The following is a 24,010-nucleotide window of genomic DNA, read 5'->3' on the forward strand; positions in this document are numbered from 1 at the left end:
AAAGGCTTTGGACGTTAACGTATTAAAATGTAGAGGTGTTGTAATATTTTATACGCGATCCAAACAAGATCATCAATTTTCAATAAAGAAGGAAACCTTTGAAGGATATATTTGCCATATAGGTACAGTCAACAACACTTCAAGATTGAAATCGCCCTGAAGTTTTAGCCTTGATTCTTGAGTCTATTGTAATCGGCATATAGTTAAAATTAAATCTGAAATGAAACTTGACGGGATTGTAGTATAGATAGACTATATTTATAGTATAACTGCAACATGTGGTGCGTATTGCTTGGTTTGCATTTAAGTTTACATTTTATTATTTACTCACTTATATTCTGGAGACCGAACAATAAACATGTCTCTTTAAATCAACGTATTTCACTCTACCATCTACGTCCATACTTTTTAATAATATGAGAGGATCTTGCCCCTATATTTGTACTCTGATAGTTGTAGTCCTAAATGAATTAATATATAATATTCGCCTTGCTTTCTACTGTCTTGCGTTTGTTCTAGTTTAAATGTAAATATTTAGATATATTACATCGTGAATTTACATGTATTTCGTCTTTCGTCGCGAGCCTCGATACACCTAACAAATATATCATTAGAGAAAATAAATACTTTACTATACAGTCGTCTTCTTAAAAGGCTTTGGACGTTAACGTATTAGAATGTAGAGGTGTTGTAATATTTTATACGCGATCCAAACAAGATCATTAATTTTCAATAAAGAAGGAAATCTTTGAAGGATATATTTATATGTAGGTACAGTCAACAACACCCCAAATTTGACATTTTAGATTTCGGGCCATTCCTAACATAATCTGAAATGAAATGTAATGTTGAAATTAAATCTGAAATGTAACTTGACGTGATCTTGCCCCTATATTTGTACTCTGATAGTTGCAGTTCTAAATGATTTAAATTATAATATTTGCTTTGCTTTGTACTGTCTGCGTTTGTTCTAGTTTAAATGTAGGTAAGTATTAAGACACATTAACATTGTGTTTGTAATTTTTTTTTATAATACCAAGTGACGAGACGAACAAGCCGTGGGCCTGGTGGTAAGCGACATGCCTGTCCATAACAGTTGCAGTGCCACTCAGAGCTTTAATTCGCAAAGACCTGAGGGGCATTACAACTGCCCCCGTCATTCTTATACATAAAATTAACAAGTACCGTTCAAAACCGGTGATAATGCTCATTACTGCTTGACTCCAGAAATAGTTATGGTGGTTGTACTTCGCTGGACGAACTCTTTCACAACGAGTTCTTCTGCTATTAGGTTTAATCAAAGAAGAATTTTTGTTCTCTATTGTGATTGTGCATTAAAAAAATTGCATACATTCATTCGGTCAATTATTAATCCGACCATTCATTCATTCATTCAAGACTAATCAATACATTAGTTCATATAGGTTACTGTGAAGTATTCCTCTCGTTAATAACTGTTTTTTTTTATTAAACACAATTACAGCTAAAAATCCTCTATAAATAAGAATAATCCTAGTAAATCCCGTACAAACGTTGTACTGCACAGGGAATTACTAAATGATATAAATAATGCAAGCAAAAAATGCGTCCTCATTATACCGCATAACGACTGAACACTTTAAAACCGGGTTTAATTTTGAAACTGGGGAAAAGATAACATTGTGTCAGAATTTATGACGTTCATTATGCTACGAAATTAAATGAAAAATATCCAATGGATATTACTCGCACATGTACCAAATTTTGGACTTTTTATGCGCTTTGGGATTACGTCTTACTCCCTGAAAACAAATTTGACTCATCAAGTGGAACTTATTGGAACCACACATATTTCCTGATTTAGTCAAAACGTCTCTACACTTAATCATTTTATAAGTGGAATAGATGTTAAAATAATTTTAAGAACATTATGGGCATGACATCAATTGGAAGGTAGTTACTATTATATGCACATAATGCGTATAAATATACCCATAACAAACCTTGCAGCTTTGACAAGCTTCTATATTATTTAGTTATTATAATAAGTGCGAACAATTTGGCAATTATATCTTTTCAATAACAATATTTCGTATATTAGATTTTAATTACATATTTACTAATTGATATGTTCAATTTAATTGATGCGTTTAGGTGATCACAGAGTCTTTATTGTCTAGGTCTGAAACAAAAAATTAAAAAAGCTGTGCTAGCCTAACGGTTTGACATAAAGGCCCTCAGGCAGAGACCATGGGTCCGAATCCAGACTTGCATTTTTGAGTTTCTCAGATATTTTTATCTCTATTTTATTTTATATTTATTATCTCTATGCCCCCCACCACCTTATTTCATCATACCTCAAGAGCAACTATCACCAGTTTGTGATCTGCGGTGGCCCGTGTGGAAGTTCTTAAATAGTCTTCGCACTCGGGTACGACGCTGCAGAGACACGATGTGTAAATGGGGAACTAGTCAAACCCAATGTTACTGCGATGCCCCAACACCGTCCATGCAGCACTTACTGTTGTGCCCCTTGTACTGGTTGTGGTAGAACGTACTATTCAGGGTCAATATTGTCCTAAAATAAAAGAAGTATCGACATGATAAGAAGATTGTCTCTATTTAAAATACATATACATAAATGTACTGTGACGCTAGAGTAAGAATGGATCTCTTTAAACTTATGTCTCACAGACACTGTGTGGCCCAGATTGTAACTTACCCTAACCGCACCGCACTTAATTGTCATCATATGTCTCAAGGTGACTGGCAGGGTGACGGGCATACTCTAAGTGGTATTTCAACTGTCATATTCGTCCCATCATTTGGTATTGTAAAAAAACATATTTGCCAGGTTTGACAGAATAAGCTGGACTAATTTAAAAGAACCTATTACGCGATTAACCTCCTAGAAAATTACAACGGGAAAAGCGCTGAACGCCCAGTGTACATTAAAATGTATTAAATACGTATAATTACATGTTTCGAGCCCCATGTAAATATGTTCTCATTTTTGTATGAAACACGTATTTTTCTATTTCTATGGTCGTATAGAAGATACAGCGTTAAATTGTAATGTGATATTTTCATTACAATTTACACTGGGCGTTTACGTGATCATAGAGATAACATTGTCTAAGTCTGAATCACTTCACATATTGTGAATGTACATTTTGATTTACACGGAGCCTTAAGACAAACAGATTGGTTGTTCTTTAATCAAGACGTTGTTTTAGTACATTCATGAAACTTATAAATCTTAAGTGTACATTAAATTGTGCAAGAAAGCTCTTGAGAAGGAAAAATAATGAGTCGTTGTCACTGCTGCTGCGTTACTTCCAAAGAATTCATTCATTCCACTTCGCTACAATACGAAAGGTACTTTCCATTGCTCTCAGAACATCTCAAAAGACAACACTCCTGGAATTTACTATGCTGCATAGTGATTATTTTGCATAATACGTTTAATTGTATTCAAAATTAAGTGAATTGTATACATATTAATGTAAATGTTGCCAGGCAATCAAAGACTGAAATAAAAAATAACATTCTGAGCTTATCGATGAACTTATTTCGCTTGAAAAATGAAACTTTAAAAGCTTCTGATAATAACGCTTTCAATGTATTGAAAAAGAAATGAAAAAATCATTTAGGATATGAAACTATTGTTTCGGATCTGAATTGTAAAGTATATTTGTTTTTTCAAACAAACCAACGTTTCAAGGCCTTTCCAGGTCCTAGCATATGATGACGGCTGTCAGTCAGTTGAAAAAATATTTTCGTTTCCTATGTATAACTATCGCGAAAACCTAAGAACTCGATACCATTTACGTTATTTCTATTGGACTATTAATATTAATACTGTTAATTAAAGACCAGACCATTATATTAATTAAAGGTATAAAATAATACATTAAACATTTAATTTCCCTAAAATTAGGTAGTTCAAATATAAGTACTAAAACAAGCTCTAAATCGCAGCGGTATTTTACCCGGAGGGTAATAAATCAGGCGTAGGTAGATCTCTGCCTATCGCGATCGTATTAAAATTCCTTCAGGCCATGTTCCCACCTTTTATTTTACCTTTTTTACACGAATGTTTTACCCGCAAAACCTATTTCCCTTATGCTTTACTGGGCCACGAACTTGGAAAAGAAAATAGGCACTGTATAAAAAATTCTTCGTGTGAGAAGTTCGTAAAATGATAAGTTCAGTAACCTATTTCGATATATTGATATGAAATTAAATACTTTACAACAAATAAAACTTTGCAACAAAAATAATTTATTTTATAATGATGCCACACGGGCGTTGCGTCGTCGCAACTTTAAGATTTCAACGCACCAAGTACCACACGAAGGGCGCGATGTCACAACGTAACATCCGCTTAGGAAGTAAGCATTTTCTCACTGCACCCCTGCACGATTTGTGTCTTGGCCCCTTGTCCGATGCGTATACATTTCAACGGCGCAACGCTCTTGTGGCATATAGTTCTAATTTATATGTAATATAAAGCAGCGTCACTGCTCAAGGGTCGCAACGCGCCGACGCAACGCATATTGTGGCATCACTGCTCTAAATCGCGTACAAAGTTTAGTAGCAGTAGAGCTCCTTGTGAAAGAGTTTGTCCAGGGAAGTACTGCCACCTTGCCTATTTCTGCAGCCAACTAGTAATATCAGCATTACTGTGTTTCGGTTTTGAAGGGTAAGGGTGCTGGTGGAAATTACAGGCACATGAGACTTGTCAACTTATGTCTCAGAGTGAGTTATGGACAGGCGTATCGCTTACCATAAGGCGCACGACTTGTCCGTCCTGTCACTTGATATTATAAAAAAAAGCAAAGAATTGCCGAATCATTCCTGCAGTAGGCATGACCTGTCTCGCATGTAATCAATGTATTCTAGGTATTGGTGACACTTTTGGTTATGTCAGCGTATGTATAAATGTATGTGCCAGTGATCGATGTCGGTAGCTCACTACGGTCGGCAAACTACTCATTGTTTACTGTTTAGTTTACATTACGATTGCCGCGTTCAGCAGGCAAACGAAGGCGACCTGTCGACCTAATGTAAACACGCCATTAGTTATCGGGGTATACTCGGGTGACTCATGAATACCTTTTCAAGCCAAGATGGCAAAATTGTAAGAGCAAGCTACTGACTTACTAGCGTGTTAGTGCAATTGTATTATCTCAGGTACAAACTAACATAACGCACCAGTCAGCAGACATCAAAGCCAGTACCAGATTTACCTATAGTAGAGAATAAAGAATAAGAGAACGGACACTCTCCGCCCCTCCCTAGGTTTAGATACCGCACCACGTGCGGCATGTACGGCTGTTTATCATCATTTCCGAAAGATGAAACGAAGTATGCAAAAAAACTTATGTGTACTACTTACTGCAAAGTAACATATGTATGTATAAAAAATACAGATTTATTATATCAATATAATGCCACGCCATGACTTCGCCAATTTTCTATTCGCATTGCCGATAAATATTACGTAGGTAGTGAATATATCTAATGATTAACTAAACTTCGACAAGCAATTTCAAATACCTTGGTTACCTTATCTAAAAGTACATGTCCGAAACATTTTAAGTGGTTTTGATATATTTTTGAAATAAGTCTTCAATATTACTCTAGTTAGAGAATTAATGAAAAATATGATAATATAATATAAATACCTAATACATGTATTATTATTAGGATTCTATTAATATAATCATAGATAACAGATTCGCGTTAGAATTTTCGACCGTTTGTATGGAGTGTCCGGGGTGTGCCTATGGTGCATGATGTACGGCGCACACGGGCGCAGGACCTTAGGGGGCACTGAGCGTAAGCGAAGAAAAAGGGGTGTCACTTCCCAACATCATTCACGATTGTTTTTTTTTTTTACCTGAATGTCCGATCACCGGACGGGAAAATACAACTGTAACTATTCCATTTTGATCGCGTGCTTACTAGAGAACGCCAGGGTACTGATTGCACTCGGGTGCTACATGGACTAGAGCCAGCGCTGATCCTCGCTTCAATGGACAACCAATACAATCTCCAAAAACCGTTTGCCTGTCAACTTCAGGTAACGTCATGTATACAGTCGTCAAGTGAATTATAAATCAAATTTATATCAAAAGTCCTACCTATTTGTACCGTGAATTTGGATCAAAAACGACCGAAAAATAATCAGGATTTATTAGCTGTTCTAAATTCAGAGTATGGCGTGCCTCATCGAGAAATACGCGAACTTATGCATAAACAAAACTAGCGTCCGTCCGTCCGCATTCGGTATGCAACACGTAAAATACACATGCATACCTAATGTACGGAGTCTTCCCATTCGTTCCAGCTAATTCCCACTTTGAAGTATATTCCCTGTACCATTATCACCACCACGTCACTGCAGCGCGTCAGGAATGTTCGCTGAGGCGCGCTCAGACGGCTTTCACGCTATAATGCGAAAAAAGGCCGCCTCTTTTCTCCACCGTGCACGTGGTAGCCGCAATAGCATCCTGAATACGCTTGTCCATAGATTTGACAGTCCTATCCTAATTCATTTGATTAGGAGGGTCATAGGACAAATTAAATAGAGAATGTAAATGTAATGTGATGTAATGTATCTAATGTAATCTGTATTATTTACCTGTAAGTACTAACATAGTGTGTTTTAAGTTCTTTTTTACTAACAATATATGGAATTCATAAGTTCTGAAATAAAAGTCTTTATTATTATTATTATTATTATTATACAACTTCTACAAAAAATGGGCCTCACTCCATTAATCACTTTCAATTGCTAGTAAAATCCAAATAATATGATAGTTACATTATAATTTGACTTATCCAGGCGATTTGACGTAATTGAATAAATTTTCAGAATCTCACTAAACAAATGCTGTTCATGAGACGAGAACTAAAACGGAACTTCGAAAGGTGAGACAAGAACACGCCAAGCATTTGAGAGTAACATAGTTTTGAGGCAGCGTTTGCATCATTGCAGACTGAGGCAGGAATAAATAATAACGTTTCGTTACACGCTCTAAAAGGGTCTACAAACTGAAAGCCAACTCGATATGGAGTTGTACGCCAAAGTTTGGATCGGAACGTAACTCAATATACGATATCGCTCCAATATCACCGACTTTAGAGCACCAATATTCAATTTTGCTTTAACTAGTAATGTGGACAGTATCGGGGAATATTAAATTCTGTTATCTTTTAGTGAAGAGGATTGTGGCTTTAAACAAATACACCAACGTCTAAGTGCATCAACACAATACAATACAATCGTTTTAAAACTACTTTAATAATAATAACGCACACACATAACATAGCCCCGCACTAGGGAAACCCTGTGTCGCGGGTGTCATGGACACACACATAGACAACCACAAATTACACCCAAACTCACGAGAGAAATAAATATAGGCCATACAAATATTTGTCACGGCCTGGGAATCGAACCTGGGACATCTGCGTGGCAGTCCGGCATGGTAACCGTTCGGCCACGGAGGCAGTCCATAGCTTTTCAGAAGAGAGATTTTTTTTTAATACCAAGTGACGGGACGAACTAGTCGTGCACCTGGTGGTAAGCGACACACCTATCCATAACAGTTGCAGTGTCACTTAGAGCTTTTAATCGCAAAGAACTTAGGGACACTGCCACTGTGCCCGTCACCCTGAGACATACATAAGTTGACAAGTCCCTTGTACCTTGTACCAGCACCCTTACCCTTCCAAACCGGAACGCAGTAATGCTCCCATTACCACTTGGCGGTGAAGTGACAGTACTTCCCTGGACGAACTCTTTCACAAGAAGCTCTAGTGCTATTAGAAAGATAGATTCGACGGAATGTCGTCCGTAGGAGAGTTATAAAATTCCAAATATACATAATTAGTGTCATGTACTTCATAATTATTTTAAGACTTTCATAAAAGCATTTTTATCGTATGATCACATGAGGCTTTATAACACCAAAAGTACGATTCACAGAATAGATAAATTATATATTAGAAAGATCTGTAATTATAGGGGATTGCAGGTACGAGTTTGAATTACTTGTATCAGCACGAGTCAAGCAATCCCCGTTCGCGCCGAGGCTTATGTAATACTTTTCTCATACAATGCGAGGAAATAAAAGTATAAAGAGAGGAAGATTTATAATAGAAAAAGTAAACAAATATTAAATAATATTAAAAGTAATATAATGACATATTAGAACAATTGCCAAAAGAAAATATTTTTGTTTTTCCAGGCGCATTAATAGTACTTCGCTGAACTTCTGTTGATGTGATTGAACGTTACATTACTGTATTTTCGTTATTGTTTTTCCCACTAGAACTTATTTTGGCGACGAAAATACAACAAAAAACGGAAAACAAAAGAACACGAAAGCACTAGTTTATTTTACGACTATTTCCTTGTTTTTTTAAGTAAGCGGTACAGGTTGGTATTTTCAATACTCGCAGTTACGAACAATGAGCAGTTGGCTGAATGAGTTTTTCTTTTGCCTGTTTACATAGTTCATTGTTTAGCCAGATTTAAAAGTTTAGAGCAGCGGACATTAATGGATATTCATACTTACTTTGCAGACCTTGGCATGCTTGGCTGGGAAAAAGTCGCACGGTCCTTAAATGACAAACTTTCCGCATTCCTCTTTTGAAAGTAATACAAACATTTCCGAGCATGTTTGAGAAAACATATTTTATAAATATACGTACATACACATACCATACAACAATGTAGTATTGAACATGAATAATAATTATTTATTTATTTTCTCTCGACTTACAAAGTAAATTGTGTAAATGTTTTCTCGTTTACTACGCTGACCTCCCTGAAAAGAACGGGCAAGAAACTCTAGGGATTGCTCTTTTCAAATAAACTTAAATGCTATGGAATACATTTTGAATCAAATTTGTGTGGATTCTGGAGCCTTGTCGTCTTTCCATACAACTTTATATAACACGGAGTATTCAATTTTGTAACATGACTTTTCAATCAAAATATTTTTAATGTAGTTTTTAAACTTAGGAAATGATAAACTTAATATATGCTCCGGAATCTTATTGTAAAAACGTATACAGTTCCCAATAAACGAGTTGTTTACTTCGGTTAAACGAAATCGTGGTACCGTGAGTTTGGACTCAGCTCTAATGTTAATATTATGGATATCTTCTTTTTTATTGAAATTATGTATATTTTTACGGGCATATAAAATATTTGAGTTAATGTACTGTGATGCCACAGTCATGATAGGTACCAGTCCCCTTAAACTTTTCTCTGAGAGAAACCCGGGAGCCTAGACGTTACACAGAACGAATCGCTCGTTTTTGCAATACAAATATGGTTTGAATGTCTGCCGCTTTACCCCACATGAGAATCCCGTAGGACATTATACTATGGAAGTAACTAAAGTAAACTAGTCTAGCAGTACTAACATCGGTAAGCTCACGTATTCTGCGGACTGCGTATACAGCGGAGCTTAATCTGCTGACCAAGTAAGATATATGTAAAAACCATTGAAGTTTACTATCTAAGGTCACTCCCAAGAAGACTGCTTTATTAACAGGGTCCAACTTTTCTCCGTTTATTTCTATGCTTCTATTTTACGTTAGGTAATTCAAATTTAACACATTTTGTCTTCTTGGCATTAAGCAATAAATTGTTAGCATTAAACCAATAAACTACCTTAGAGAGGGTATCATTAATATGGTCATAGTTAATGTCATGTCTGTCTGTTTTAAAAATCAAGGATGTGTCATCAGCAAACAATACTATTTCGCAATGGTCCTTAACAAAGAATGGCAGATCATTAATATAAATCAGAAATAAGAAAGATCCAAGTATTGAGCCCTGCGGAACACCCATTTTTACCAGACAAACCAAAGAAGTCGCTCCATTTATATCGACTTTCTGAATTCTACCATTGAGATATGACAAGACAAGTTCCGACGCTTTGCCATTTACATCGTAATGTTCCAGCTTCCTGATAAGAGTAATATGGTCAACACAATCAAATGCCTTCTACAGGTTACAGAAAACACCAATAGCGTTCTGGGACCTTTCCCAAGCATCAAAGATGTGTTTTAGTAACGCTACCCCCACATCGCTAGTCGCACTACCACTAGTAAACCCGTATTGTTCCCTATGAAAAATATGATTCCTACCGAAATAGGACAGTAATTGAATCAGTATAACCTTTTCGAATATTTTACTTAAAGCTGGTAAAATTGAAATGGGCCTATAGTTGCCAGGATCAACTTTCCTACCGCTTTTAAATAAGGGAATAGCCTTGCTGTATTTCATTAAATCGAGAAAAACACCTTCGTCAACGCACCTATTGAAAGCTACAGCTAAATATGGGGAAATTAGATCAATAACTGAGTCTATAACTTTAGTTGATATGCCCCAGAAATCTTCAATGTTTTATAGCATGTATTGATTTAAAAGCTTTTATGATGTCTTGTGGATTAACATGACGGAAATTAAATAAACTGCCACAAACGTTAACATTTTCCTTTAAGAGATCAATAGCAAGAGAAGGGGAGGAATTTAATGATTATGTACTGTTTGTGAGCGCAATTTCCGAAAGAAACGATTCAAAAGCTTAGGCCACCTTGTCTTTAGATTTTATTCGGGACGTAATGTTTCCTTCACTCTACATTCTTTTTTTAGAAGTTATTTATCATTCTAGAAGTTACTAGCGGTCGCTTGCGATTTCGTTCTCGCCGAACTACGTTTTGTAAGTCCTCGCTGTAATCGTGTAAAATGTAGCAATATTTAAAAACGTTGGTACCCAACGTTTGGTAATAAGGATTTTATATTGCGCACCATTGAGATCGATTTATGAAAATACCATTCTAAAGTTCACATTTAAATGAATTCCACATCAGAATATATTTTTTTTAAATAAAATCTTAAAAATTTTAACATTATGAATTGTTTTCGTTTTGATTTGATTTTGCATTAGTTTTGAAATCAAATATGGATCATCGAATTTCGACATTTGGTACCTATCCGATCCACGAAAGAAATGTCCATCGCTCTATGTGCTACCTCAATTTTGTGCACACTTGGCACTAATGCAGCACAAATGACTCGAAACATTAAATAGATGTATGGAGTGGATACCACTAACCAGTAATTAATAGATTCAGGAGTTACTTTGCGAAAATCCATGGTAATAAAAACGAAAGTAAATTACTATGCTATTCACAAACCCAGTGAAGATTAAATCGTGCAAAATAGCTGCGCGTAGGTTGAATGTTTTTTCATATAGTAACGTATGCGGAGTAGCAAAGTAGTAGCAAACTTTCATTTTTACGAACAACTAACGCACACGCTGCGTGTTTTTGGGGTTATCTGCTTCGCAGTGAATATTTATACTGGGTAAACGAGGCTTATGGATGATTTGACTTAGAACACGTTGGTAGCAACGCGTTAGTGATGCCATCATAAATTTTCATACATTTTATAGAAGCGCTAAAGCGCGTGACAAGGGCACTTCAGTTGCAGTCGTAGCTACTGTAGTGCACGTATTTATGTTTGTTAAGCACAAATCACGATGAATGGATGAATGGGAATTAAATTTAGAGGTGTTATCGATAATGTTCTGTATTCCGCTGTCTGGGATAAAGGTTCTGCCAGTTCTCTAATCGATCGGAAGAGAAAACGGCGTGCGAAAATTGATTTATTTATATTTTCATAATGTAATGTTCATTTTGATTATTTTTTCAAAATAATCATAACGAACGGATTCTAATAGTTTCTGATCACCTTTTAAATTTTATTCGTCAGACGAATTAATCGCGTAACAAAATCTGTAGATCCATCACCAAAACTTTGGTCGCACAACAGTAGCTCGTGTTTACATTCGTCCAATTTAAGCGCGCCCTTAAGGTGAACAACGAGTTGCGAGTTATATTGTTAAAGTCTGTAGAATACATCGAAAACTACGGATGTAACTGTACCCACAACACTAATAAATTTTTTGCCAAACTACATAAAGTAAAAAAATGGGTACAACACGAATTGTCTGAACAAGCAAGCGCATAAAGCTTACATATTATTAGTAAATCGGAATAGAGCTTATTAAAGTGAAGTGAGACCCGAATAGACATTTTGACTTACTTACGGAAAGTTGGTTTTTCGATCGGGATTTCTAGTAGTCAGGTTCTCCATACAAACTTTCATCCTCTATTTCACCCCCCTTAAAATTTATTTTTGTAACAAAAAGTTATAGTAGAAGGACAAAAACTCAACAAATTTGGTGCAAGCGTGAAAATGTAATAGACAAGAGCTACTTTCGCATTTATAATTTTAGTTTGAATGAAAATAGAACATACTTACTGATAGTAAAGTATCTATGAATACCGAAACACAATTGACTAAATTTTTGCTCGATAAAAAAACCTACAAAATTTCGCAATATTCTCATTTTATACTATGTTCATCTACAGAAAAATAAGGTTCATTCAATTGTTATGAGATATATTTTTAATTACGTCAGGGGACTAGGACCTAATTTTACAGTAAGAGTATATTTCGTTTCTAAACGGAAAATGTTTTAAATATTGTGCAATGAATTTATTAGTGCACCTCTCCGCGTCTATCTTACACGCTTCGAAACCTACGCAATCACGACATTACACCGTAGTATTATATGGATTTTAAATTAATTATGATAATTGCTAACGATTACCACAGTGATTGAGCTCTAGTGACAAGACAAAACAGTGTCCATAAAAATCTTACCACCCGCAAAGTAATCTACCACAACTACCCCCATATAATTGTTGTTGACTGTATGGTTTTTCCGCAATTTAGATAAATTATCCACAAGGAAAACAATTAGTTCCAGTGAAGCAGTCTACGATTAGCTTCAGCTAACTTTGTAGATTCAGTTCCCAACTATTCCACGGCAAAGGAATGAGCTTTCAGTAAGGTAGCTGAAGTGCTTTGAGAGCATAGCTGATTTTTTAACTACGCAAACATTATTTTCTAATTACATTATTTTTTGGTATCCATTTTTTTACCACACACACTCATAGCCCCGCACTGGGGAAACCCTGTATCGCGAGTGCCAACACAAATTACACCCATACTCTCGAGAGAAATAAATGTAGGCTATACAAATATTTCTCCCGGCCCAGGAATCGAACCCGAGACCTCAGCGTGACAGAGCAGCTTGGTTGTATTATATCTGGGATCGGCAATTTCATATTTTAAATCCTAGTATTTAGTTGTCCAAAGAATGTTATGTTAATTCAACACATAATTAGCCACGTCTAATTAAGACTTTCTTTGAAATAACAAAATTAAACTAATTTTTTTACCCTTAATACATATTTATTGCTTAGTTATTTATATTGGTACCTTTAAATTGAACTGAACCATGTCTATGCAAAAGTATACAATTTAACACCTGTACCTCGGTAACCCCAAGCTGAGACCACATTTTATCTTCAAGCAATGTGACAGCATTTCGATTACACTTACGCTTGTTCAATTTACCCTTTTGATTTCCGACGAAATCTTGTTTCGAGTGCGGTAAAAAATTTGACACAATAAAAGGATGCCTTCCCTTATCTATCTACACATGATACATTTATAAACGTCGAGATCGCATATAGTATATCAGTTCATCTTTACTGGCCTCGTAAATCGGACTAAGCCTTTGAAACACAGTATTATAGTTATAACAAAGTAGTGAAATAATTTTACAAAAAAATATTAATATCATCGTAATAAAACATCGTGACATTCAGTAAACTTAATATTATAATTATTAAAGCGACATCTCTAGCCAGCCGCTGGTAGCTGTAAAAGTACCTGGCTGAGTGAAGAAAAACGTTCATAGAATTCTCACAGATGGCGCTACGGCAAACAGTTGTTACCGAAAATGAAGATCTGCAGCAAGCACATAGAAAAATCCATAAAGTCTGCTGATTCGTTCCGTAGCTCAGTTGGGAGAACGTCAGACACGGTATGCTGCAGGCGCTGATTTGAACCCAGCCGGATCTGAGGAATTTTTCTTAGTGTTCGATCTCTGTATAAATAATTATAACAAAATAGTGGAGTAATTTCATAAAAAATAATTAAATGTCATGGTAGTAAAACATCGATGTAACCAATATTGTCATAACAAGGTTATTGAACCTTAATATGACACAGTACTGTGGTGCAGATTAGTGCACTAATCGGTCCATAAGCTCAAGAGGACACTCTGGTTGGAGTGAAAAGTTTTCTTTATGAGTTACTGCCAATTCGACATTTTCAAACACGTTCTCTTATAAAGCGGAGAGGAGAACCGCTAAGTTTCAACAACCAATAGTTTGCCGTCACATAAATAACTATAATAAGCTGCTGTGGGTGATAATAACCGATGCTACAGTTTTGCATATTTGTATTGAATAATAAACTAAAAAATCTAACTGACAACATGACTTGAAAAATCACATGTAATCCAGTACGAAATTTAAACTGCCTGACAATGACTGGCTATATGAAAACTTAATCACAGTTTATAAGACCAATAATCTAGTGCTCTCTCTCTCTCTCTTTGATGGACTATAGTCAATCCAAAATTATCTCTACGCACTTTTCATAAAATGTATGTCTTATACGTATAATTCTATTCACATACTGAAATTAATTAGTTCGTTAGTATTCTGGATTTTAATGCAGAAACTATCATCATTTTCAGCCTTATATTTGCCCATTGCTGAATATAGGCCTCTTTTCGCTCCTGCCAAACTTCCCTATCCAGTTTTCTCTGGCCCAGGTTTTGCCCGTGACTTTAACTATGTCGCCGACTCTGCGTGCCATTGGACGATCCGGATTTCTTAACCCTGTCCTCGGCCACCACTCTAGCAGCCATCACCACGTCTAACCAGATGTCCTGGCCAAATCCACTTAAGGTCTATAAGACGGTCCCCAACGTCTTGAACTTTCATCCGACTTCCGATTTCGGATTTCGAATTTTACCGAGGAGTGTGATACCGAGTATGACACGCTCCGTGGCCCTTTGTGCTACTTGTATTCACTGTTTCCTTAGTAAGCGTCTATGTTTCGGCAGCATATGTAATTATTAGTAGGACAATCTGGTTGAAGCGACGGGTTTTCAAAAGACGTCTTCCTGCTTTCCGAAAGGTATCATTATTTATGAATAGTCAAAATTACCTTAGTTTGTAAATAATATGAAACATTTTCTTACAGAGTAGTTTTGATCTTTATAATTCTTTCCTATTTTGACCCATGTGGAGAGGTGTCATGTGGGTGTCTTCTAGGGAAAAAGTTAAGACCGTAAGGTTAAAAATAAATCCCCAAATAGAGCAGCTACCTCTAGGTATCTGTGGCAAAGCCCTGAACATCTGTATACAGATGGAGTCTCTGGACTCGTCGACTCACATACGAAATCATATGCGAATCAAAGAGATATTATTTACTGGCGCTTGATTTTGAAGAGGGAGTTAAAAACTACGTTTCTAGTTCTATTTGATACTATGTATTTGCATTTAAACATTTATACATTACGTTTGATTAGTTTTGAGATGATACATTATTAAGATAGAAGGATTGTACTCACTAGAGCTAAAATTCGCTTCATCGTTTATACGATTATACTTTACGATGTCTTTTTACTTTCAAAAGTTGTTTGAACATTTTTATTGGATTAACTCTAAGGGTGGTTACGTGAAGCGCTCGATAGCAACACTTGCGATTTATAGGCAATTGCATCGATGCAAACGTGCGACTGCATCGATGAAAACGCGCGACTGCATCGATACAGTCTGTTATGTTGAATAATTATGTACGAAAAATCTGTATAGGTTTATGCACATTATTTTGTTTTGTTAATTGTAAATTTATAAATGAAATTTATAAATATATTACATAAATAAAATAGTTAATTATTAGCTTGCATCGCGGTTGTATCACGTCGCTGTAGCATCGCGTAGATGACTGTGCCTGCAGTAGTAAGTAATTAGCAACCGAATGACTAAATATACCCTAAAATTCATCAAAACGTTTTCTTACTTATTTTTCTACCAAGCCTGTTGCTAAGGTCTATCACTATAGGAAAAACTCTGTTGGCGCCTAACATAGCATATTAACACTTATCTATATGTAATTAATAGATTCAGGCGTTACTTTGAGGAAGGCCATGTAGTAAATTAATTTTATTCCGCGAACCCAGTGGAGCTTAAATCTTGCAAAATAGCTGCACGTGTGTTGAATCATTTTTCGTACAGTTAACTTAAAAAAATATTAATAAAAAAAAATTTAGTAACAATTAATTTACCTAAATTATTTACTTGTCTGTATATATTGTGTGACGTTTTCAAAATAACTCAACGGTTCTGCAACATCAAAATTTAAAATCTAATGCGAAAGCTTGTACTTTTTCACACTGTACTCCCACAATACTCTTCGAATAGATAAACCTGCGAAAGCCTCTAAAATAACTAAGCGGAAATCCAAATAGGGCACCGCCAATAATAAAAACAGGAAGAAGAATAAGTTATATTAATTACATAAAAATAAATGATTTTTAAATTTTTTTTATTTATTTGTTAAGAAAACCAACGGCGTTACATAAAATATTTGACATAGTGTATAGGCTAAGATAAAAGATATATGCCAGGTTTCTCTTATTTATAATATAATATAATTTATAAACGTACTGATCACTGTTATACTGACTGAATACCATTTGTAGATAGATAAGGGAAGACATCCTTTTGTTGTGTCAATTTTTTTACCAGACTCGAAATAAGATTTCGTCGGAAATCGAAAGGGTAAATCGAACAAGCGTGGGTGTAATCGAAATGCTGTCTTATTGCTTGAAGATAAAATGTGGTCTCAGCTAGGGGTTACCGAGGTACAGGTGTTAAATTGTATACTTTTGCACAGACGTGGTTCAGTTCAATTTAAAGGTACCATATAAATAACTAAGCAATAAATATGTATTAAGGGTAAAAAAATGAGTTTAATTTTGTTATTTCAAAGAAAGTCTTATTTAGACGTGGCTAATTATGTGTGGAATTAACATAACATTCTTCGGATAACTAAATAATAGGGTTTAAATATGAAATTGCCGATCCCAGATATAATACAACCATGCTGCTCTGTCACGCTGAGGTCCCGGGTTCGATTCCTATTTGTATAGCCTATATTTATTTCTTTCGAGAGCTTGGGTGTAATTTGTGGTTGTTCTATGTGTGTGTCCAATGTCAATGGCACTTGCGATACAGGGGTTCACCAGCTATGAGTGTGTGTGGAAAAAAAATGGATACTTATTACCAAAAAATAATGTAATTAGAAAATAATATTCACGTAGATAAAAATCAGCTATGCTCTCAAAGCACTTCAGCTACCTTACTGAAAGCTCCTTCCTTTCCTCATTCCTTTGCCGTGGAATAGTTGTGAATAAAGTTAGCTGAAGCTAATCGTAGACTGCTTCACTGAAACTAATTGTTTTCCTTGTGGATAATTTATCTAAATTGCGGAAAATACAGTCAACAACAATTATATTGGGGTAGTTGTGGTAGATTACTTTGCGGGTGATAAGATTTTTATGGACACTGTTTTGTCTTGTCACTAAAGCTCAATCACTGTGGTAATCGTTTGCAATTATCATAATTAATTTAAAATCCATATAATACTACGGTGTAATGTCGTGATTGCATAGGTTTCGAAGCGTGTAAGATAGACGCCTCAGGTGCGCTAATAAATTCATTGCACAATATTTAAATATTTTCCGTTTAGAAACGAAATATACTCTTACTGTAAAATTAGGTCCTAGTCCCCTGACGTAATTAAAAATATCTCTTATAACAATTGAATTAACCTTATTTTTCTGTAGATGAACGTAGTATAAAATGAAAATATTTCGAAATTTTGTAGGTTTTTTTATCCAGCAAAAGTTATGACAATTGTGTTTCGGTATCCATAGGTACTTTACTACCAGTATATTCTGTTTTCATTCAAACTAATATTATAAATGGGAAAATAACTCTTGTCTATTACCTTTCCACGCTTAAACCGCTGCATCAAATTTGTTGAGTTTATGTCCTTCTACTTATAACTTTTTGTCACAAAAATAAATTTTAAGGGGGGTGAAATAGAAGATGAAAGTTTGTATGGAGAACCAATCATTTCTCAAGTAACTAGTACAGACTACGCCAAGTACGCATATTACGCAGATGGAATTGTATTCGTATATTTTAATGGCCGTCGCGCGGTCGAAGAACGGAGTCCGCGGCGGCCGCCACGCGGTCGAAGAGCGGACTCCGCTCGGCGACCGCGTAGACAAAAGACAAGCTAGTGCCTTCCAGCTAAAAGCCAAATAAATAGAGCGTATTTTATTATTATTGATTACTATTATATTTTATTTTTATTGAACACGTCCACGCGGCCGCTGGGCGACGGCCGCCGCAGACTCCGCTCTTCGACCGCGCGTCGATCGTATAAACGCGCCCTTACCCTTCAAAAACGAAACGCAGTAATGCTCGCTTTACTCTACCGCTGGGCGGCAGAAATAGGTAATATTCTTTCATAAGGAGCTCTACTGCTACGAAATTTTATGTGGAGCATATCAAAACCAGTACGTTAACATCGAGTAGGATGAAGGCCAATTCAATGAAAGTAAATTTTATTAGCCTGAAATCAGGCTTAGCTTCATACACAGATACAGGATTCTGCTGAAAACCCCGTAACTTATTATTAAATAAATGGCATTTTTATATTTTGTTCTATTCATTTATACACGAAGAAATTGACATAGATGTTGAGTAGCTCCGTTACAAAATGGTAATTATGCGATCTTTTAATCTAAACAGCTTTTGCTAATTAAAAATTCCCCTTCCATTTCGTTTGATGTAACCAAATATCTTATTTAATCCGTCAAAGAGAATCCTACGCAAAGCCGATCTGTTTACGTCTCAAGTAAACTCCAGTTTAAGGAAAGTGTTTGCTTTCTTAACGAACCAAAGCTGCAATCAGGTGCTGATTGATACCTTGCAACTTCGAGGTGTTAGGAATAACTATGCTGTGCTGTGGCTTAAAGTTTAAGTTATTTTTATTTCAATATAACCTACTTTAAACTACATCTATCATATACGCTTATTTTTATGGAGATCATTCGACAATATTCCTAGTTGTTGGTGTATAAAATGAATGAAAAGACAAAAGTTTATAGACCATGCAGCCTAGTCTTTAGTCTTAATGGCCGAAGCCAAGTTTTCAGTTTTTGAAATCTGAGTATAGTTTTCCATCAGGCCGAAGCCAAGTCTCCTTTAAGTTTGAATCCCCTTCTTGAGATTTATATTTTCATTCCAAATATAACATGTTGACTTCAAGTCATGTCAAGTTTCTGTGGATATGGCTCCGTCGTTTTACACTAGGACTTCACCACATCAGGGTTGGAAGTCTCAGTGCCACAATGAGCGAAATTAGTGAGAGTTAGAGTCTTTTCATTAAATATTTTTTACAAACGTCAAATCAGTTTGTTAATTGATCTGACCATACTCGGGAAGGTTAGCATATCAAATAAGAAAGTCAATGGTCAAAACATTATGAACGAGCGCGCATCGGAACGTAAACAACTATTGTTTACGTTCCGCGTAGCGACAGCACGAACGACTACCGCTCTTTGTGAATTCCCAGTGAGACATTTAAGGTCATTCTGTACTTTTGAACTAATTAAAGTGAATGAACGAATTAGTTGCAATCTCCTGACTTTATTATTTAAATGCCATCTGAAAGAATTATAAGATGTCACCGGCAACGAGCCCCTTGGACGTATATGTATATTAACACACATAAATATTAAGAAATATGTACGTTTATGGTTTAAAAATAACTATAATTTTATTGTGGTTTCTCTATCCCCTTTTAGAAGAAATACATAAGGAAGTCTCATCTCAATCTTCAGTTTTATATTGTCGGAAAATGTATAAAGCATTTTATACACCTTGTTCTTCTTATCAGATCGATGGCATACACTATATATAATACTTGCCATCGTGGTGAAAGGATTAAGGTACTCGCCAATTGTTGCCGATGTGTGCCAGACGTACAGGAAAGGAAATGTATGTTGTGGAGGGAGGCTAATTTCGTGCACCCCACTTTATACTTTATATTGTACTGTATACAGGCGTAGGTACCTCCAGGAAAAATATTACATATTTAAGGGGTATCCAGAAGACCCCTTCTAAAGAGAAAATTCCAGACTAATGTAAATAAATAATAGTTCAGTATGATATTTTACCAATCACTTCAGTAACACTACACGTACCCACGTACCGCGTAATATATTATTAGACAACATGACATTCGTGATCCCAAAGTAAAACATTTGTGTTATGGAAATCGGAAACAACGACGGTACCACTTACGTTTTCATAATACTTTTGTAACAATCTCAACATTTCGTTTCTCTTGAAAATCAACCCTCCCGTTGCTAAATAAGATCACAACGTTTTAGTTAAAAAAATAATTTATTCGTTTATTACACGATATTAAAGTAAGTCATGAAATAAAACTTCAAAGACATCAAACATTCTATAGATGTGCGCAATGTTAACAATTAATTACATAGTACCTACTTAAAAAATCAACACTTACATCAAGAATAAGTATACGTATATTAAAAATTAATAATATCTTTCTCGGTCCAAATTCGCTAAATAGCTGTTGACTATTATTGTGAAATATGTAAAAAGACCTGAAATTAGAAAAAGTTTGTTACGATTATTTATTGATACAAAGATCGAAGAAGAAAAGTAAAGAAGCGGTTGGCCATATATAAAAACTGACATTGTCGATCTTCGCCATATTTTTATTTACTATTTTTACAAACTTGAGGCTGGCGAAATCCTAACAACCACGTGGAAGGGCGATAATCGCGAATGTTTACATGAAGAAACTTTTTTATATACTTTGAATAATCGTGTCTTCGAGACCAGAAACTCTCTCCATGTAAATGGGCCTTTTGGGCCGAAACTCGACCCGAGCTCACAAGCGTAGCGTGAAGCGTCCTCAAATTAACTTTACGGCACACAACAGCTACATCTGGTTAGTGAAATTAGGTATATATTATACGTACTTTCGTAAAGAACGCCGACGGCCATAACGAGAATCCCATGCAAAAATTCTTTAGTGACAAAACTGATCATAATCTTCATGACGATGAGGATAAAGTACAAAACTAAGATGGAGAAATGTGATGTCAACCACAATGAAGTTAAGAATACGTTACCGCCCATCTGAAATAAATTACTTCTCCGTGAAATAAAAACCCTAATATTAAATTTAACTAACTATTCAACCTCCGTGGCCGAACGGTTACCATGCTAGACTACCAATCGGAGAATGCGATTCCCGGGCCGAGAGAAATATTTGTATGGTAGGCCATTAATTTTTCTTGTGAATTTGGGTGTACTTTGTAGTTATCTACCTACGTGTGTGTGTGTGTGTGTGTGTGTCCATGGCACTCGCGATACAGGGTTTCCCTAATGCGGAGCTATGAGTATATGATGAATATTTTTTTTAATATTAAAAACAGCCACATGGTTTCCGCCTATCGATTAGGCAGGACCACATCCCTCGATGAGTAGCGTCAGTTTAAGGTTAATAAGGTTAACAATTCACAGAGCGTTTTCCATCCACGCCCGCCGGTGCTGCTAGACCGCGGTTTTATTTCAATACTCACGACCCTGCAAGTTTGTGCGGGCACGTAGCCGCCGCGGTTGCCGGCACGAAACCGTTGCGATTGCGGAACGGACCGCGAAGTTAGTGGGAGTTAATAGCAAGTCACGTGGTTAATAGAGAACTCACCTTGCGTGCGCCTGCACCACATTGCGCCTAAACCGACCGCCAAAGTGCGCGAGAGACGACGGCCGCCAAGCGCGCAGGTTATCGCGTCCTGCGCGGTTCTACTACCCCGCCGCGGCAACCGCGAGCTACCGTCGCCACTACAGGCGTAAAACGCGCCGTGAAATGTGCTACTTATTTTACATACTTAACTGTTACATTCTTCAGATGCCGCGGTCCCACGGCAGACGCGGGTGAAAACCGCTCCGTGAGTTCTTAGTGTAACGAAAAATGAGTTTCAGCGCCATTTAACGTGTAATAGTTAGCTATTATATACTAGTAGCATTTTTACTAAAACGCCACCTGATGGTGAATGGCTGAACCAGGATGAAAAAATATTGAAATATTGTAATAGAACTGTTATTCAAGTGACTGTAAGTTTAATTTTGTTAAATTTTAAAATTGGGTTACGTCGTTTTCACGTTTTAAGCCCTACCCAACCAAAATCTTTAAGTTATGGTAGTAGATAATAGAGCGTAAAGTTTGAATTGCACAAAAGCTAAAAAGTGGTGACATCGGCACCCATTCTTACATAGCGTCATTACATATCTCCCCTTTTTTTCTATATCTATGGTGATCCCAGATCAGCCAGTGTGCAGGATTGTTACAGACCTCTGTCACTTGACTTCATTCGGTTGTCAAGAGGCTAGTGCCTGGGGTGAGCCGCCCCGGGTGCACAGGACCCTTCCTATTTTCTAGGTTGCCACCGCTAAGCCGTCGACACTAAATCCACTATCAAATCTCCTCATGGTGGCGGAGAGGTAAGGCACGCTCACTTCCCGACGCCGAAAAACGACGTCTCTCCAGTTCCCAATAACCTAAGCTGCTGGAGGGATCGGAGGATATCTAGCTTATCCTGTACTAGCTCTCCGGACTAGTGCCGGAGATAAAATTACAGGCACACAGGACTTCAGGGTGACGAGCGCAGTGTCAGTGCCTTTTGAGCTGCATTGCAACTGTAATGGACAGGTGTATCGCTTAGCGTCAGACCCACGACTTGTTCGTACTGTCACTTGATATTTATCATAAAAAACACAATAATTATGTAGTCATACATTGACTATTTCTCCCGCTAAATGGCGCATAAATGCTGGTGCTGTTGGACTGTCAAACTTCGTAGTATACTTAAGTTAAGTGTAAGAAACGTTGAAAACGTTCGTAGTATATTTAAGTTAAGTGTAAGAAACGTTGAAAACGTACAAAGATGGATTTATAGAAACGTTTTAGTGTTTTGTAATACCTGAAAAATATAATATGCCACGCCGATTTCAGGCCGCCGGCGATTGAAAGACTGTCACACGCCGCCACCAACGATTATAAGATCGGCGCATTTACGTAGGCGATACTTTGAGTACTAATGAATTTCGATCTAATCAGGTACAAAATAGTATTAGATTGTATAATAATTCCCGAAAAACGCTCTAATTTTTAGAGCGTTTTTCGATATAGTGCAAACATATTTTCTGCCCTTGGTAATTATATCTGGCTATTAAGCCACATGTAATCCCATGTCAAACGTGCTTTTACCGCATGAGTCATAAAAATAATACGAACTACAAGAAATAAATTATATAAGTTACGTGACATGTTATAACTTTAGGAGAGCTTAAGCCTAAAAAAGCATGCAACTAATTTTGGTCGTAGAATCTTTAAATGCCTCTCCTGAAAAGTTGACATTTTGTAGACAGGGCTTCATTACAGAATAAGATTTTTGGGGTTTCTTTGGAGCATATTAAAGAGTAAACATACTTTAAGTGACTGCCACAGCAACAGTAAAGAGACGGCAATTTGGTAACAGGACATACAAGTGACAACCATTGCGATGATCATATCGACTGCTGGACCGGCCTGCTGTACTACCAGTGACGAGTCCTTGCTCGACATCACGTGCAGGTACGTCACACATACTATGAACACTATTACGGAGATTAGCTGGAAAATATTGGCAGACGTAGAGATTGCTTGTACAATACAGAGGCTTTCGCATTTAATCATAATTAAATAGAACATTTGGTGAAGATTAAGGGACAAGCTAATTAAAAAATTTAATAACGTCGTTGGGTCGCCTACAGATTACGACGCCTATAAAAGCGCTGCAGTGGCGCCACAGCGGCCTTTTTTCGGTGAATGGCAGATTCTGGAAAC

The 24,010-nt window shown here is 36.4% G+C and overlaps 1 long non-coding RNA gene across 1 annotated transcript; it reads right to left on the minus strand.

The window, feature by feature from the left end:
• Nucleotides 1-20,571: 20,571 nt before the first annotated feature.
• LOC113239714 lies at nucleotides 20,572-23,716 on the minus strand. The gene is made up of 3 exons (XR_003311210.1): nucleotides 23,615-23,716; nucleotides 21,099-21,258; nucleotides 20,572-20,717 (listed from the first exon to the last, which is right to left on the minus strand). It is a non-coding gene; the product is annotated as an uncharacterized LOC113239714 (long non-coding RNA).
• Nucleotides 23,717-24,010: the final 294 nt, after the last annotated feature.

This window comes from Hyposmocoma kahamanoa, unplaced genomic scaffold (assembly GCF_003589595.1).
Source record: "Hyposmocoma kahamanoa isolate Upper Pololo Valley unplaced genomic scaffold, ASM358959v1 114, whole genome shotgun sequence".
NCBI classification, from domain to species: domain Eukaryota; kingdom Metazoa; phylum Arthropoda; class Insecta; order Lepidoptera; family Cosmopterigidae; genus Hyposmocoma; species Hyposmocoma kahamanoa.